Below are 18,798 nucleotides of genomic sequence, written 5' to 3'. Positions count from 1 at the left end.
TTTCTTTTTGTAGAGACAGGATCATACTGTGTTTCTCAGGCTGGTCTCCAAGTCCTGGCCATGAGCCATTCTGCTGCCGTGGCCGCCCAAAGAGCCGGGATAAAAGGCGTGAGCCACCACACCCAGCGAGGATTTTTTAAATGTTAATTTTCAGTACACATGCAGCTATGAGGAGATGGATACGTTATTTCTAGTTGACATACCTGGTCACTCCACACGTTCAGCAGTTCACCTAGGAGGCCTACATATGTAAGTGAAATGAAAACAGCAGCAGCTGCAGAACAAAAATATAATCCAGTGAGCATAACATTTATGGAAGCACTTCAGCAGTATGGGCAAAGGACCTTAAAACAGTTTTGCTCTTTGGCTCACTAATTCCCTTTCTAATAATCCATCTCTAGGGAACACTCTCCGACGCTGGCAAACCTTCGTCCACATGGGCGTGCAGAGCAGCACGGGACACCAGCAAAGAAATGGTTCAGTAAATTAAGGCAGGTGATTGGGCAGGACTATTATGCACTAATTAAAAATCACATTTTTAAAATGCTCATCTAATATAATTGAAAAGGCAAGGTACACATCTCTCTCCTCAGAGTCATCTTGATGTTTTTTAGTCCATAAAAATAAACCAGAAGGATATGGAGGAAAGTAGTTATTGTAGTTATTTCTAGATAGAAGGATTGTGGGTAGAATTTTTTTCTCTTTCTTTACTGTGGGTTTTTTTTTGTTTTCTTCTGGCATTGCCCAGGATTATTTTTGTCCATTGGGGCATAGTGGGTCACTTCTGTACCCAGCACCTTGTACCTAGATTTCTTGTGTCAAAATACAAATCTGGGCATGCATTTCCATTGTCCCATCCCCACCTTCCCTCCCCCCCCCCCGCCTTTTTTTTGAGACAGAGTTTTGCTTTTGTTGCCCAGGCTACAATCAAGTGGCACGATCTCGGCTCACCACAACCCCTACCTCCCAGGTTCAAGCGATTCTCCTGCCTCAGCCTCCAGAGTAGCTGAGATTATCAGCATGCATCACAACATTCGGCTAATTTTTGTGTTTTTAGTAGAGATGGGGTTTCTTCATGTTGGTCAGGTTGGTCTCGAACTTTTGACCTCAGGTGATCCGCCCACCTCGGCCTCCCAATGTGCTGGGATTATAGGTATGAGCCACTGTGCCTGTCCCCTACCTGCCCTTAAAACCCCTCCTTGTCTTCCTGCCATAAGTAAGATAAATGTACCGGCCGGCAAGATCTCACATGCTCTGGTCCCTGCATGAACTGGGACCCACTCACCTTTTTGCTCTCTGTACTCCAGCCATACTGGGCCTTTCCCATTTCCCATGCTGATCACATTGTCTTGCCTCTTTCTTCTGGCTGCAGCACACTTCTTCATTCTAAACCCTTCTCCCCGCACCTCCTCAACCCCCAGCCTAGCAAGATTAATTATCTATACTTCTAGTTCATCCTTTCGGCCTCAGTTTAAGCCGCTTATTCATGCCAGTCTTTATAGTAGACTCACCAGCACCTCCAGTGGGCTTCCAAGGTGCTCTCAACTTCCCTTAACAGAGGTTCCCAGTCTGTCCTCACCACAGAAACCCAAGAGCTGGGACTATGCGGGATGGATCACCAGTGCATTACCCCAGAACACAGGACTCGGCTCCCCCTAGATGGTTCTTAAGCATTTATGATTGGGTGAATCTCTCCTGCGTAACCTGGAACTTCTGTTCTCAGAGCAAGCCATGTCAAATAGTAGAAAATGCACCTGCTTTGGAGCCTACTGCAGGCACGAATGTCTCAGGGTCTCAGTTTCCTCATCCCTAAAAAGGGGAATCATGATGCTTATCTCATGCAGTTGTTGAGAAGTTATAAGAGCTACTACTTATGAAGGGCCCTGTCCAGTGACTGGTGCGTGGCAGGTCCTCAGTGAGTGACAGTGCCTTCCTGGGCAGCCTGGCATGGGTGCACACGCACGCGTGTGCGCGCGCGCGCGCACACACACACACACACACACCCCCACACACCTATGTTTAATATAGTCTTATCTTTTGTGAGCCACTTGAGGAGAGGTATCCCTAGAAGAAACTTTTTTTCCCAGAAAAGGAGGCCTGGCTAGTGCTCATCCTGAGTTCCTGGAAGGCAGTGTTTTCTTGTAACCATCTTAGATTCCTGGGGCTGGGCATAGTGCCTGATGCTCTCAGTATATGTGTGCTGAATCGAACCAGAAGAAGCAGGCTGAGGCACTGAGTGAAAACCTACGTGGATGTCCTGCTGCCTTCTCTTCATGGAGGGTAAATTGTTCCCAGCTCTGCCTGAAACTATTTGATGCCTATTGGAAGAAGAGAAAGATAATTCCCTTCTTGGGCCATAGAGCTCTTAGTTTTTCTTTCTTAAAAAAAAAAAAAAATCACTCTTCTTTCCAACACCATTAAATTAGTCCAGTTGTGTACACTGGGCTTGCATTGCATGGTTTATATAAAAGCTAAGTTCTTTAAGATTGGAGCCCTGCATGTGAGTGATTTCAGGATAAAAGGTCTTAGAGGATTAGACACATTATTCTTTTATAAAACTGATTGTTCAAGCGATACAGCCCTAGGACTGCCCCCTTATTGTAGCTTCTTGAACATTGTCAAACTGTCAGACTTGGGCTGGTGGTTATTTTATCTTGCAAACAACCAAAACCAGATTTACATTGTAAGTAGATATTAGTGTGGCTTTTGTCCTTCCTATATCTAGGCCCTGAATAGTTGAGAGCCAGATTAAATGCTCTGCTCTATTTTTTCATAGATCTGGGCTTCAACCAAACATGAAAGTTGAGCCTATTGACTTCTCTCTTTGTGGATGCACACGTGCGTCTCTGCGTATATTTGTGCATGCTTTCCCGAATAAGTCCTCTTTTAAAACTCAGCCTTTCATCATTTTAGAAGTGATTTGCTCTTTTACAGCTTGTACTTTTTATGGTTCTTAGAGGATCACTGCAGCAAATATATTTGGCAGAAATTGAGCACACAAGCCCTTCCCCAGAACTCAGTACTGAATATGCTCAGTTCCCATCTTAAAAACTTGAAACTCCTTTGACTTTTCCTGTGATGTGCTTATTTCTGATCTGAAACTGTAGTTCAAAGCTAGACTTGGTAATCATTCACATCAAGAAAGGAATGCACTGCTCAAAAAAGAAGTCAGACACTAAAAATAGCCTCCACACCGAGGCCCACTTTTCTACCTAGGGAATCAAGACAGAAACATTTCCAGGATTGAAATGACATAGTTCAAGTGATGCAACGATTTGGCTGCCTGCAATTTTTCTCTTTTCTGCCAGAAGGAAAATATATAATGTAGAAAAATTCCCCTAGAGTTGTTAAAATAATCACTGAAATAACCTTTGGTGCTTAGTATGATACTGTGGAAAACTTGGAACTCTAGAATGGTTCGTTTCAGAGCTTTTCCAGATAGCCAAGCTTTTATTAGAAAATTGGTTGGTATAGACAGTGCTCACTGTGACTGTTCAGTTCATTATGAGAATCCTTCTTTACAGAGATAAAAAGTGTGAAGAGAATTGCTGAGAAGTAACCATTAATTCCCTTCTGCATTTACCTAGTGTGCTGTGTAATTAAATGAGCTGATAAAATTGACAAGAAATAAAGCGTACGCAATATGGAACAGGTGACATGACTTTTAAAAAGAGTTTGCCCATAGTTTTCACAAATGCTCTACCTTTAGCCTTCTCTGCTTTCACATGGATGCCGAAAAACAAAAGAGTTAATTAGAAATCATTTCTTTTCTCTCTTCCTGGTACGGAGAAGGCTTCCAATAAGTATGTGCTGAATAAATGACCCAGTCTGAAAGTTATAATTTATTACACAGTTTCTTCATGGAACTGTAACTGTTACAACCTCTAGTTTGGTAGATGTAGCTGCTTTTGTTTTTTAAGTTGAGATTATATTAATATCTGTCACTTGGGTTGCCAGCCTTTTAGAAGAAAATTTGGGGTTTATGTTAGAATAGGTTTTAGGGTCAGTAGCCTGTATCAGTTTTTACTGCACTGGAACAAGAGCAAATATTCCCCTAAATTCATTCTGTGGTGTAACACTTCAGAGGCGTACCAGTTCTTCCTTGCAAATAATAACAACACAAAGCTCTGAACAACTTAATCAAGAAAAAAAAGAAGCTTTTATTGGAAATACATTGGGCAGCTCATTGGCTGATAAGGTAGCAGAAGCAAAAGGATACTTGGCAGCCAGGAGTTTGGCTGAGATGGAGCCATACGGACAGTTTCCTTAGGATGTCACCAAAGCACAGCTGCCAGTGGACACATGCGTTCGTGAGGCTAGTGCCTCTGCCGTAAATAACATCTCACCATCACTGGGGTGGGTCATTCCTTTAAGGGTCAAACACTGAGGCAGGTGCGTCTGATTGGCTGAGTCCAGGTTACGTTCCAGGGACCAGGGGAGAAAGCTCTGCCAGTCTTGGAAATGGGATATGTGGATGCTGAGCAGACAAAAATATAGAAGTCTAGTACATGACTGTAAGTTACTGTATAGCAATGTGTCTCTTCTTGTTATTTTTTAATTTTTTTTAGGCAGAGTCTCGCTCTATCGCCCAGGTTGGAGTGCAGTGGTGCAGTCTCGGCTCAGTCCAACCTCTGCCTCCCAGGTTTAAGCAATTCTCCTGCCTCAGCCTCTCGAGTAGCTGGGACTACAGGTGTGTGCCACCACACCCAGCTAATTTTTGTATTTTTAGTAGAGATGGGGTTTCACCGCGTTGGCCAGGATAGTCTCAGTCTTTTGACATCATGATCCACCTTGGCCTCCCAACGTGCTGCAGTTACAGGCGTGAGCCACCGTGTCCGGCCTTCTTGTTCTTTTGTCCTGGGGAAGCTTTCTTCATGGCAAAGTTAAGCAGTTCCACATCTGCATTCCCCAGATCAGCACACCAAAGGTGAACAGCTTGGTTTTTCCCCTACTTTCAGTTACAGGTACCAGCTGTTAGCAAACTATGCAAATCTCAATGAGGTTTTGTTTCCTAATTCTGTTCACGTACTAGGAAGCTTGCCTACAGCATGATACAAAGGTAAAGCCCTGCTTTAAGAAAAACATGAGGCTGGTTTAATACGTACTTCTTAGGAAGTGTTTATTTTTTAATTGCCTTTAATAATTTCTCATAAAGAACAATGAGTCTTAAGAGTTGTGAAGGACCTTGGAGATGAAATATTTCAGTCTGCAATCCGAGTCACGACTGTCTCTTTAGCATCCCAGAGATGACAGGACAGTCCTCTTCTGCTTCTGTGTATTCCGTGAGAAGTATGTCACTGCCACCTTTTCATCCCATTCTTGGATGGTGCTAGATGTGAAAAATAAGTTAAATTGAGTTGAAATTCACCCCACTGTCACTTTGCTCTTGGTTCTGGTTTTTCCACGTGAAACCAAATAGGGCATATTCTTTCTACATTAAGTCTAGAGACAGAACTTTGGAATCAGATATGGATTTGATTTTCAGCTTTGCCATTTACCCAAAATGGAACTGTTACTTTCTGTATCAGTCTTTTTCATCGAATACTTGCAAACTAATTGCTGAATGAATAGGCAGTTATTTTATTAATGCAACAAAAGTTTATGTTAGCATTTTAATATTTGTGTTGTATTCACATTGATCATTTTTACTTGGACTATAGCCAAAGTCAGAATTCTTCTTTTGTGGATTTTTTAAAACTTAAATATATGCCTTTACAGTTAACTCTATTAAGTTTTATTTAAGTTGGCTGAGGTAATTCTGATCATATGCCTCTCATCCCGTCTATAAACTCTTCTTCCCCACTTTATGGCTTCCATATTAGATGAGTATTCTCTCTCTGTCTTTATATTAATTATTTGGAAGGGAAAAAGATTGAATGGGACAGGACCTGTGAAAGATCCCTGTGGCATACCACCACTAGATAGGATACCTATCAGGTAGGGATACCTTCCAGGTAGGCATAGACTGATCTTATAATTAACAAGTCTATTGTGATTATGTTTTCTGGCATATAAATCTCTTTGCTGCTATATGCCATAAACGACACATTATCAGTTTTGCAAAAATGCACAATGGTACTACGTATCAATTGACTGGCTATTGACTGTCAGTCTAACCCATAAGAAAAAGTCAAGATAGACTGTCAAGTTATTTACTGAAATCAGGTGCACTGCTTGGCGCTCCGCAAAATCTTTACCAAGTACCCTGTTTCACTTTGCTAATCTACTCATGGTGAATCTAAAACCTTCTACTTAAGCTTAGGCAAGACATCTTCTTGGGTCAGTGGTAACAAACTGTTGTTAATTTATCTACTCTGAGTGATTTTAACAGAGAAAACAAGACTTTTTGTCTGAGAGGAGTTTTTCACCTGGAGAGACAGCTGCAACGTATCTGAAATGTTAAATGTTAAACATTTTGTTATTGAGTAAGAGGGAGTGTGTTTTATTATTTTGCTCACAACCCTGTGTGTGCATTCGGGTGTGTTTTCTGTGATTGGACATTTGTGAGAATAGGCTTTCGTATTTTGTTTTCCATTTTAAAATTGACTGTAGAATATTCACTAATGCAAAAAGACGGATTGGGGAATCACTGGGAAATACTTGGAGTCAATCTATTATGTACATGTGCAAGGTATTGACTACAGAGTGAGACATCTTTGCTTAGTTACGTCGTTTTTCTCTGAATTTTCTTTTAATTCTCAAAAAGTAATTTAGAACTATAACACCTTGGTTCGTATGAGTATAAAATTATATGTAAGACAACTTCAGGTGTGTTGATAGAACTGCAATTAAATTGTTCTCTGGTGTAAGAAAAATATGGGAGGTATGTATATTATAAGTACACGTCTATTGACTGGCTAAAGAAGAAAAGTAGTTTTTAAAATGCCTAGGGTATGCCATGCTAAGGAATGTGCTGGAAGTTGTAAGGTACCATCCAATTTAAATAGGGGAGAGCAAGGATCACCTGTGTGTTCAGAAGGCTTTTATAGGTAGCAGCTGTCGCAGTGATCCACTTGAGAAAAAACAAGTACAAACTAAGGTGGTGTCAGAGAGAAGGAGTGAAAAAGAAACATTCAAGTCATTACATAGATTGATTGGGCAAGGTGAGTGACAGATCAGATGAGGAGCAAGGGATGGGAAACAGAAAAGACCAATCTCGGTGGAGCCCATTATCTAGGCTGGCAAGACGAGAAGGAAGAGCCTGTAAAAGGGTTCCCGGAGAGAGAGGAGGGAAATCACAGAGGGGTCGAGGAAGGAGAACTTCAGGAAGGAAAGAGTGATCCTGCCCAATCAGATGCTGCATAGAATTCAGGTAAGCTGAGGACTGAAGGAGGCTTTGGCTTTTGCGAGTAGGGAAGTCATCAGTGACCCAGGTAAGAACAGTTTCTTTGTCCGGGAGAGGTGGGTGGAAACGTGATTGCTGTGGGTTGAAATGTGGAAGAAAGTGATTCTAGATGACTTTCTTACTGGAGTGGAATCGAGAGAAAAGATGGGATTTGGAAGGCAACAGTGGGTGAAGGGAGGTTTTCGTTTGTTTTGTTTATTTAATGGAAGCTCTTTAGCCGTGTAGAATTGTTGGTAGGCGTCAGAGTTGAAAATAAAGGAGAAATATCGGGTGATTTATGGAACAGGGTCCTTGTAGAAGAAAAAAATAAGAGGCAAAGTGAAAATGGAGGTATTTCGTTTTCAGTGGAAAGACGGACACTTATTACACTGAACCCAGAGGAAAGATGCCTGTGAACATAAGACAGTTGTTTGTATGAACATAAGACACTTCGTAACTTGTGGAAATTCCCACCTCACAGTCTCCCTGCCCCCCCCCACCCCCCCACCTTTTTTTTCCTGAGAAGTCAAAGATACAAGACATAGCAGTGAAGGAAATGGGAGATATGGCTGACTGAGCCAAGCTGGGGTCCCCTCACCACGTGGCATCGCCTCCCAGTGGGAGACCAGGAGTTTATATTGATATTGTCTGTCTGTGTGGTTTTTCCTCTGTGCTGCTCAGCACCGTAGTGTAGGAGACGGGAAAGGAGATGGTGAGACCCGTTCTTTCAGGAAATATTAACTGAGTACCTGCTATATGTCAAGTATGTTCTACACTGTCAAGATACAGGCCGGGCACAGTGGCTCACGCCTGTAATCCCAGCACTTTGGGAGACCAAGGTGGGCAGATTACTAGAGGTCAGGAGTTTGAGACCAGCCTGGCCAGCATGGTGAAACCCTGTCTCTACTAAAAATGCAAAATTAGCCAGGTGTGGTGGCGTCTGCCTGTAATCCCAGCGACACGGGAGGCTGAGGCAGGAGAATCACTTGAACCTGGGAGCCTTAGTGGGAGGATTGCTTGAACCTGGGAGGCAGAGGCTGCAGTGAGCCGAGATAGTACCACTGCACTCCAGCCTAGGTGACGGAGTGAGACTCTGTCTCCCAAAAAAAAAACAGGAGGAGTGAGAAAGGTCTCGAACAGGGAAAGTGGCGTGTTAAAAGGAACAGCAAGGAAGCGAATGTGTCTAAACTGACTGGCAAGTAGGTAGAGTGGGGTTTGGAAACAAGAGTGGGGCGAGAGGATTTGGGAGGAGCCCGCAGGCCACTGCAGAGATTCTGTTGTTTTCTGAGACAGGGTCTTGGCTAGGCCGGAGTGCAGTGGTGTGATCATAGCTCACTGCAACCTCGAACTCTTGGGCTCCTGATCCTCCTGCCACAGCCTTTGGGGTAGCTGGAACTACGAGTGTGCACCCCATGCCTTGCTAAATTGTTTTTGTTGGTGGCGGAGGGTGGGGGGGTAGAGATGAAGTCTCACTATGTTACCCAGGCTGATCTCAAACTCCTGGCCTTAAGCCGTCCGCCTACCTCATCCTCCCAAATTGCTAGGATTATAGACGTGAACCATTGCACCTGGCTAGGACTTTGGCTTGTATTAATTATTTGCCAATAAGAATCGTAAGCAAAGGATTGACACAGTCTTTGAATTTTAAAGAATCATTCTAGCTATTGTGTAGAGGATAGAAGGAGGGAGAGTGGGAGAAAGGAGGGGAACGTGTGAAAGTAGAGAGGCCTGTTAGGGGTCTTTTAACAATAAGTCTGGCAAGACATGATGGCAGGCCGTACCAAGCATGTTCTGACCTCAGGGCCTTTGCACGGGCTGTCCTTGCTTGCCGGGATGCTTTTCTACCAAATATATCCATGCCCCACTCCCTCCTTCAGATACCTGCTGCAGTGTGAGGCCTTCAAAGTAAATCTCACCCCTTCAGTTGCATGCCCTTCTCATGACTTTTTTTGTCTAGAACACTTACCACCATTTGACACAGTATATATTTTACTTGTTTATTTACTGATTGCCTGATTTCCTGACTAGGATGTAAACTCAAGAAGAAAAGGGATTTTTCCCGTTTTGTTCATTGCCGTATCCCTGATGCGTAGAACAATGCCTGCAGTGAGGAGGTACTCAATAAGTATTCGTTGAACCAATTAGGGAATGAAGCTCTTCCATCTTCATTATCACCAATACCACCTCCACCGTTATAATTAGTAGGAATGATGGCAGTGCTGCTGTGATTTTTCATTTCCATGTGTGCCTTTTTGGAAAGACTGGCTGCAACAAGCTTCACATATCTTCCTCTGCAGAGTAGAAGTATGTCACTAAGCCACGGAGTTGATTTCTTGGCTCCTCGTGTAGCAAGTAGCCTTGCATTTGGTTTGTGTCAGTCTTTGCGTCTTTTTTTAGTCACGTTGCTTACACCCTTCACAATCCTCTAGCTTAAACTCTTGAGTAACTCTGGACACTGGCGTTAGCTGGAAACTTGAGAACCAGAGGAATGATAGTGCCAATAACATGCCTTATGTGCTTGGCATCTAATTTTGGCACTTCTTTTAGCAGGTTTGATTGCATAATTTAGCCATTGGCTACAAAAAATGGCCACATATCCTGGGAGGAAGGAAAGATTTGGAGGTATAAGATGGAATCTGTCCTAGAGATTTGAGGACGGGCTAGGGTTCTTGTCTTTTAAAATATACCTTCGTTTTCAATATTCTTGGGATTATTCCAAGCCTTATGCACTGACCATCACTCAATATTACTTCCTTTGGGGGGTATGGTATGATGGTATCATTTCTGGTCTTTTCATATGAAGTCTCCATCTTTATTATATTTTTCATGCCTGAATCTCATGTTTTGCAATATTTTCCCTACCACAAAATCTGTATCAATTAAGTACAACTTAATTTGTTTTTCCACTTTTCCCTAATTAAAGACATATGTATGCTAATTCAGAGTAAGTATGAAATATAATAACTGGAAATAGGACATGTAATTGACATATTTCCAAAATAAAAGTAAATAATTTGTAGATTTCATCCTCACAGTCTCATTGGGTCAGTATAGACTTTCTGACCAAATCTGACACATTTTGAGACCCCTCAGTTCATGCCTAGAAGAGAGCCTTTACTGTTATTTTTAATGTGTGAGATTTAAGTTGGAGACGAAGAGGAGTCAGGATAGTAGTTCTACCCTGCAGATGTGTGATGTTGAACAAGTCACTTGGAGAAGGATGCCATGGAGAGCACTGGGCCAGGTGATTTCTAAAGAATCTTCCAGCATTAAAATACATTAATTCTTTGCATACATCTGTGCCTTCCGCTGCTTTTGCAGCATCCGGGGTTAATGAGAGCTGTCAGGAGCAGTATGACCTTAGAGGGAAATGGCTCACATTAAAAGAGCAGATGCCAGTCCCTTCTAGTACTCTCGCTGGGCAGATGACCCACTCCCTATTTAAATCCCTGGATATTTTTTTCTCTGATAAGTGCCTGCATGATTGATACTGTTGCCAGTGATCAAACACTGAAATGACTAAATGATAGCGCTGAAAGAGACCCTAAGGTGTTATCTAGTCCAGTTATGCCCCCTAGACCCCAAAGAGTCTGAAAGAGTAATGGGGGTGGGTCCGTGCACCAGATTTAGTATTTGGTGTGTCTCATGGCCATTCTGTATTTGGGGACAGGATTGTAAGATTAAGCAAGCCATGGAAGGATGAGGTTGCTCTGCTTATGGTTGGAGTTATAAATGTGAAACTAGATCAGTTGTTCGTAGTAACTGCTCTTGAGTAAGCAGAATCTTTCCAAATGTCTATAGTTGTATTGTCTAATACAATGGTCACTTACCACACATGGCCTTCAAGCACTTGAATGTGGCTCATCCTTATCGAGTTATGCTGTGAGTATAAACCACACATCAGATTTCAAAAACTTAGCATAAAAAAGTGAATATTTTATTAATTTATGTTATCTGTTTAAATGATATTTTTAATACTTTGGGTTATATAAAATATTAAAAGTGATGTTAACTTTCTTTTTACTTGGCTTTACTGTGGATACTAAAATATTTTAAATTACATGATATGGGTAACATATTTCTATTGAGAGTACTGCTCTAAAATGAGAGATTTGTAGGTGTGAAAAGGCTGAGACTCACTCCTCATTTTGCAGGTGAGTAAAGTGGATCAGAGAAGTTAGGCCATTTATTCAAGGTCACACAGCAAGTAGGTAGCCAAGTTGTTAAGAGTAGGCCAGCATACTCTCCATTACCAAAAATGGCCAAAGGGATCATAGTGATTTGTTTTACCTAGAGTCTATGACATTGTTGCTTTGAGTCAAAGCCAAAAATACTATATAGAATATTAGCATTTTTCTAAAGCACAAGCCCCAAGTTGTATCAGTCCAGTATCAAATCCAACCAAAAATATATTTAAATGAACAGAAGGAAGAAAAGGAAAGAGGGAAAAAACCTCCCTATGAAAGGCCCAGTAAGCAATCCGTTTTCATCCTTGAACAGATTTCTTTCATGCGAGTGCCCTGGTGTTACCAGAAAAAAGTACATTAATTACTGGAGTAAAGCACAATAAGAAAACTTTTACAAGGAGTCCAGCCCTCATCCATCATGCTTTACCCTCCTACACAGCAAGAATCTCTTTAACAAATACCCATTAAGAGATTAAGCCTAAGAATAAATTATTCCTTAGTCCCCAGGCAGTTCATTTGACATCATTTCCATAGGATTAAGGACTCCAACAATATGTGTTTAGCGTGGAGCTATACTCACGCTACATAGTATTGGTCTAAAACATTCCAAAATAATTTTTTTAAATCTTGAACTAATGAGACGTTTATGTGGCTGGTAATTATAATAATATTTCACCAACAAATTGGGCCTTTTTTCCCCTCCACAGTGTGTAACCAAACTCAACAGTTACATAACTAACCACCCCCTGTAAAAAGTGGTCGAGGAAGTATAGCAATGTGATGGAGCTCTTGAGGAGTGTGTAATTGGGTAGAAAGGAGACCTAGCATCTGGTGCACTTTGTTCTCGGTCCCTTTTCCTCTGAGCCATCATTTCTCCTCTGATCCCTGCATTTGGTTTTTGTAATTACTGATACTATGATGTGTAGAGTTTAAAGTACCCAGCAGTTCTAGAAGGCTTGTTACAAACACCTTCAATGTCCCGGCCACTCCCCTCCTTCACTCTTGATTTCCTGCTCACCAGGCAACCACATCCAAATCTCCTGATTTTTTTGTTGTTCACCTCCAATTCTTATATCCCCTGCTTGTATTGTTTTTTTTTTCCAGTTCTAAATATTATCTAGCATTATTTCACTGCGGAAAATGACAGTTTGTCCTTTCTGCCCCCTAACTCCACCCCTCCCATAGATGCCTCCTTACAATCATAACTTTGGGCAGAATAATTTAGTGTTTACAAATTATGATTGTATAAGTGCCATTTGAAGCTGAGTCACATAGTCTCTTATGGTTCTTTTCTAGTCATTTTTTGTTTTCTCTGGAGTTAATAATGAAGCCTTTTTAGTGTATTTATTGTTTTAATGTCCTTCTTGTTTTTTTTTTTTAAATCTACATCACTGATTCATCCCCCTGCCTCACCCTCCTCTTAGTAGTTCAGATGCCACAGATGTGATGAGCCTTGAAGCAAGAGCTTCCCCCGGCTTCAGTCTGAGCTTCAGCGTGGCACCCAGCTAGGACTTTTCTTCACTTGTCCTCTTCTTCAAGTGTGAGTCCCTTTCCTGAATTCTGGCTTTAATGGAGGACAGTTTCCAATCGCTTCCTGAGAAAGGGTAGAGGGGAGGGAAATTTATTGAGACCTTGCATGTCTGAAGAATGTCTTTCCTCATTTGTCATACTTGATGGATTATTTGTCTTCGTGTACGATTTTAGACATGGAGTCATCTTCCCCCAGAATTTCGAAGGCAGCACTCCATTGCGTTTTCATTCAGTGCCACTGTTGAGAAGACCATGCCATTGCGGTCCTTAGTCTTTTGCATGGACCTTGGTTTGTTCACTTGTTTGTCTTCTGGAAGCGTTTTTATTCCCCAGGTTCTGCAGTTTCACAGTAACGTGCCTTGGTCTGATCTGTGCTAATCCTGATGCTCTTTCAATATGGGTATTCATTTCCTTTCATTCTGGGAAATTTCCTCCTGTTTTCTTCATTCTTTCTCCAGAACTCCCATTATTAGGATGTAGGCTCCATAAGTATCTTTGTTATTTTTCACCTCTTAATATTTTAAATTCCTCTCGGGAAAATTCTTCAACATTTTTGCCAGCATTTCCATATATTTGTTTCTGATGTCCTACTTTTAATATTCAAGTACTTTTTTTTGTTTGACTTGTTCCTTATGATAGTATCTTGTTTTTGTCTCATAGTTACAATATCTTATTTCTCTAAGGATAACATTTTTCTTTCCCTGAGTTGTCTGTTTTTCCCACGTTGCCTCTGTCTGGTTTTGGTTTTGGTTTTGCCCCCTGCCTTCTGTATTCAAACGTCTGGGATCCCTGCATGTCTGCTCATTTCTGAGAGTTGATGGAGCCCTCAAGCACTGAAGGGAAGTTCTCCATGCCTGGGTGAACTTGCTCTCTAGGGTGACCTGCCCACACACTTCCTTGGGATACCATTGGATAAATATCTCCAGGTCTTTGGCTCCTCAGATTCGCCAAAGATGGCCGACTCTTCTAGTAGCCATCCTGGAGGGTTAGAGTCCAGCTGCCAGCCTCCTAGGAGCACAGCGGTCAACATATGCATGTTCTTTTAATCTTGCATATATAAACTTTCTCTTAATTCTACCTAATCATTTTGGTACCAGAGGATACACTTTTTTTTTTTTTTTTTTTTTTGAGGCAGAGTCTCTGTCACCCAGGCTGGAGTGCAGTAACATAGTCTTGTTTCACTGCAACCTCTGCCCCCTGGATATAAGCTATTCTCCCGCCTCAGCCTCCCGAGTAGCTGGGGTCACAGGCGCATGCCACCACACCTGGATAATTTTTGTCCTTTTAATAGAGATGGTCTTTCACCATGTTGGCCAGCATGTTGGTTTCAAACTGCTGACCTCAAGTGATCCACCCGCCTCGGCCTCCCAAAGTGCTGGGATTACTTGTGTGAGCCACTGCACTCAGCCAGAGCTTAAGCCTCTCATCTGCCATGGTAGGGGAGGAGTGGTGACCTGACTGTCCAGAGCTTCACATGTAGCTAGTGCCACCAGTCCCCAGTCCTTTCCCGGATTCTGCCGTGGGAATTTGGTTATATCACAGCTTTCCCTACTGTGAATTTAGAATCCCACTTTCTTGGGTTTGCTAAGTAACCACTGGATCATCTGCTTTCAAGTTTCTGGTTTATTTTTCTTTTTTTTCTCCCCCCCCACCTGCCCCCTTAGGTCTTCTGGTGTCTTTGTCCTTGTAGATTTGTGCCTGCTTAAAAGTCTCTTTACTGTTATTTTAGAGGATTTGGGGGAACGAGAACAGAGCTAAAATTAACTTCCTCCTCTGATGAATTTTGACAGTCTTCCTGCCATAGGGATGTTGTCCAAAATACGTGTTCTTGTGTGTGTCAAACTAGAGCTGCTCAGGAGGAAAGCTCTTTGTCCGCTGAAATTGTTATTACTATTGATAATCTTTTTAACCTTAGACCAGTACAACGTGAGTCACACGTGTGGCCCATAAAGATTCCTGTAAGGGACAAGTAGTTGTAATTTTGTATTCCTATGTCCAATTGATGAAAACAAATTGCTACGTCTCCTTTGTTGCAAGAATTCCATGGAAAAATCTGCATAGAACCAAGTTAGTTATATTTTTGTTTTTACACTGACTCCTTTAGTTCAATAAAGACATCAACATATGAATTAATAATAAACTAGTTAATACATGTCAGGCTCGAAGATGCATGACTGACACTACTACATAAGTGTTCATTGCTACTGTTATTGTTATATGCTGTGTTTTTAATAATACTTCTAAATTTTCCAAGAGTTGTATCTAATGTTTCTCAAAACCCAGCTGCACAGCAGATTCACCTGGTGATCATTTAAAAAAAAGATTTCATTTCCCACCTTGGGGCTACTAATCTTCACAGTGGGCACAGTAACAAAATAGAGCTTCCATTTTCTGGAGAAGTGAGACATTTCGAGAACCATATTGGGAGGGTTGTGCACATCACTGATGGAATTTAGCATGTACATGGTCATTTAGGAAGGCAGCAAGATGAAGCGGCAAACCAGCTCTGAGAGCTGAGGCTAAAAGCAAAGTCTATATCCACAGCAAATAGCTAAATCACTATACATGTATAGTATAAATGTATAACACCTGGAAACCAAGGCACTACACCGGGCCCTCCTGTATGGAACCCTAGGCAGTCTGTTGGCCCCTTTCTTTATGATGTTTTGCCCCTTTGTTTCAATCAGATTTTATCTGGATAGGAGAATTAGCAGAAGAGGCCTGTGTGGATGTGCATTTTGTTCCTGCTCTCCCAATGACAGACATTGAAGGGTTAGCCAAAGTCAGCTAAGAAGTTAGACAAAATCCTGAATGGGACCCACACAACTCTGAGATGGGGTACATTTAAAAATGAATCCTCATTCAGAGTCGGGTCCCATCTGCTAATGGGGTTCAATTTTCATTCATCTACTGTAAAACCAAACAATTCTTACTTGCAGCTGAGCTAAGGGGGAGAAAAAGGAGGGAATAAAAAGTATTAAGTTTTATTTCCACCTTCTGAGGTGACTCAGAAGGTTCTAAATGGTTATTTTATTTGAGTGACTTACTTTATTAATAGCAACTTTTTGTTTAACTGGAACAGCGTTGGAAAAATCACAGAAATTTTAGGGTGCTGAGGGAGGGTTGGGAGATGCAAAATTGAAGAATGACTAAAATTCATACCCACTAATATTTAAAACTTTAATGCCTGTTTTTAAGGAATAGTTCTTTAATTAAAAAAAAAAAACCCACCTTACCTTCATATTCCCTATACTTTAGTGTTGGAACAATGGTGACTGGTATCAGAGCCTTCAGTTGGCACTGTAATAATAGCTAAAGCTTACCTGACTCGAACTGCGGCAGACACTGTCCTAAGCACTTTACATCTGCTGACTCATTTTATCTTCAAAACAGCCCTTTGAGAAGTTTCTATTATTACCTCCAATTTAAGATGAGGAAACTGAGGCACAAGCCACAAACTTGCCTATAAGTGGTGGAGCTCCCCTGTTCACTTAACCATGTTGCTCTATTGCTGTGTGTTGCTAACCACAGGTGCCCGGCCCGTAGGACTTTATGTCCTGGACTAGACAGGGTTATAGAGGTGTTTGAGTTAGGGGGAAAAAAAAAAAAGCCATGCTGTTCCTTCCACACACCATCTCATTCAGAACCATTGGTGACTCTCTTTGGGGACCATAGGAGAGATGAGGTTCAGAGAACTCTAGTAAATTAATCAAGGTCACACAGATGAATAGTGGCTACCGCTGTCAGCTAGGATTCCCAGGTAGGACTCTAGAGCTGGTAGAATGCCTCCCTTCTCTTATTATGTTAACTTTGCTTTGTCTTGCCACTCGGGAGGCAGGAAAGAAAGATCAAGGATGAGTAGGTGCCTCTACTCCAGTTACCTTGTGTAGCACTGTGTGACTCTTATATGTATTTCCCAGGCATAAACCTGACTGCGTGGCAAAGCAAGCCAGGAAGGCAGAGTTCTTTTGTGCATAGAAGAGAATACTCTTGCCTCAGCAGCAGAGAACTGTGTCCACCTACTGTTTATTTTCCTCCCCCTTTTTCTTTTTTTCTTCATCGAAAAGATATGAATGCTGAGATCATCCCAGAGAAATCCAGAATAAATACCATGAGAAAATGGTCCCTCTGGAAGGCATCTTGTACTCCTGCTGTTTGTAAATGTGAAAAGCTCAGCAACCGGGCAGCTGGATGGGTATAAATATAGCCCGCAGCACTGACGCCCGCTGAATCCTGCTTTCTTAGATGCACAATGAGAACCCACGGAAGTCAGGGAAGGAGCAGTAAAGCCCAGTCAATCAATCAGCCTCTCTCTTTCTCTCTCTCTCCGTCCTGGACCTTAGTGTGGGTGTGAGGATAGAAACACTTTAAGTGCACTTCAGAGTGCACTTAAAATAGCTTTTGGAACTGGACATTGGCTAAGCTCAAAGACAGGGAATATGCTTCCTATGAAACTGACCTCTGCCTGACCCTTACCTGGGGGGCTATTTTGACCATTCTGGTCCGTGATCTCAGGGCTGTGTTCTTTCTCAGTTCAGCTGCTTGGGCACAAGCAGGTTTTCTAGTGCGCGCTCCAGGCGTTTGGCGCCTCTCTGCTGCCTCCGTATTCAGATATCTTATTCTAACTAGACTCAGCTGTCTAAAGCCTGGGGATTAAAAATAGCCTCGTGGTGCTAGCTGTGGAATCAAGGGAGAGATACTCAGTGAGCAGAGAGGTCAGCTTGATGCAAGACACCTGACTCTCATACCTATGGGTTTCATTGCACCTGAGTTTTTTATCTCTTGAGGTATTTTCCTTTTATGCTCTATCAGTGCCCATTTTTTTTATGGCTATGCAAGATAAACCAGTCATTTCAGATTTGTGGGGATCAGTAAAAGTCTGGATTTTGGCAGGAGAAAACCATTATTGTACTTAGTGGTTCCCAGAAATAAATTATCTCTGGTTATCATTCCATGCAGACATCAATGAGATTTGCCACTGAGGCATACATTTATTTGTTTTCTCTTTGTCATTTGGTGGTAAATACTTCAAAGGAAAGAAGTTACTTTCATTGTAAACTGCCCACAAAACTTAATAATTCACCTTACATGTCTTATTTTGTGACTGTTGAACTGACCATAACAATCTTTCTCTGATGTCTGTGGCATTCCGTTAGCAAGTGGCATAAATATTATGATACTCACCTAATCCATTTTTAAAGTCTATGTTCAGGGATAGTCTAAGAGTAGGAGCTGTATGTGCGTATTTGCTTTTAGTTGTTTCACGGGATGTAAGCTGGATCTGTGCCTTCCTTTTAATCTCTAAGATTGCTTCCTTCAAATGGAACCTCAGCATATAATATTTATAGAAATAAAGCAGGAACTGTGGCTTGGTTAAAGCAGAATATATTTAAAATATTAAACTTTGGAAAAGTTAGGGAAAGCCCTGAAGTTGAAGAGCTTGGGGCTCTGTGGGTCCGCTGGTGGCCGGAGTGCCCAGCACTGTCCATCCTCACAAACTTTCTGCTTCTGATGCCTTGTCCGTGGAACTGGTGCCCAGTTAACAAAGAGCACCAGCTGCTCTGGCCTTGAGGATGATGCATGGAGGAGGGGCACCTTCCAAGGAAATCAGGCCACTAGAGCCAAAGTGAACGATTTCAGTCACCATTGGAACCACGACAGATTTGTATTTTAATGATTGATTTCCTAAAAACCATTCATGTAGCCTTTGGAAGTTCACCTTGTCACTTACTGGTGTGCCCTTCAGGGCGTCTGTCC

The 18,798-nt window shown here is 42.0% G+C and overlaps 1 protein-coding gene across 5 annotated transcripts in view; it reads left to right on the top strand.

The window, feature by feature from the left end:
* Window positions 1-18,798, top strand: part of ETV6 (ETS variant transcription factor 6) — a 251,428-nt gene that overhangs the window by 131,244 nt on the left and 101,386 nt on the right. The window contains exon 1 of one of the 5 annotated variants that reach the window (XM_037730544.1): window positions 4,758-7,312. The exons of the other annotated variants lie outside the window; for them this stretch is intronic. The gene's annotated coding sequence lies outside the window, so the exon portion shown is untranslated. Of the gene's footprint in view, window positions 1-4,757; window positions 7,313-18,798 lie in introns of those variants that run through there. 5 annotated transcript variants of the gene reach the window in all.

The sequence above is a fragment of the Cebus imitator genome, unplaced genomic scaffold (assembly GCF_001604975.1).
Source record: "Cebus imitator isolate Cc_AM_T3 unplaced genomic scaffold, Cebus_imitator-1.0 Scaffold352, whole genome shotgun sequence".
In the NCBI taxonomy this organism is placed as follows: domain Eukaryota; kingdom Metazoa; phylum Chordata; class Mammalia; order Primates; family Cebidae; genus Cebus; species Cebus imitator.
Note: the sequence above shows the minus strand (reverse complement) of the source record. Positions and strands in the feature narration are given on the sequence as shown.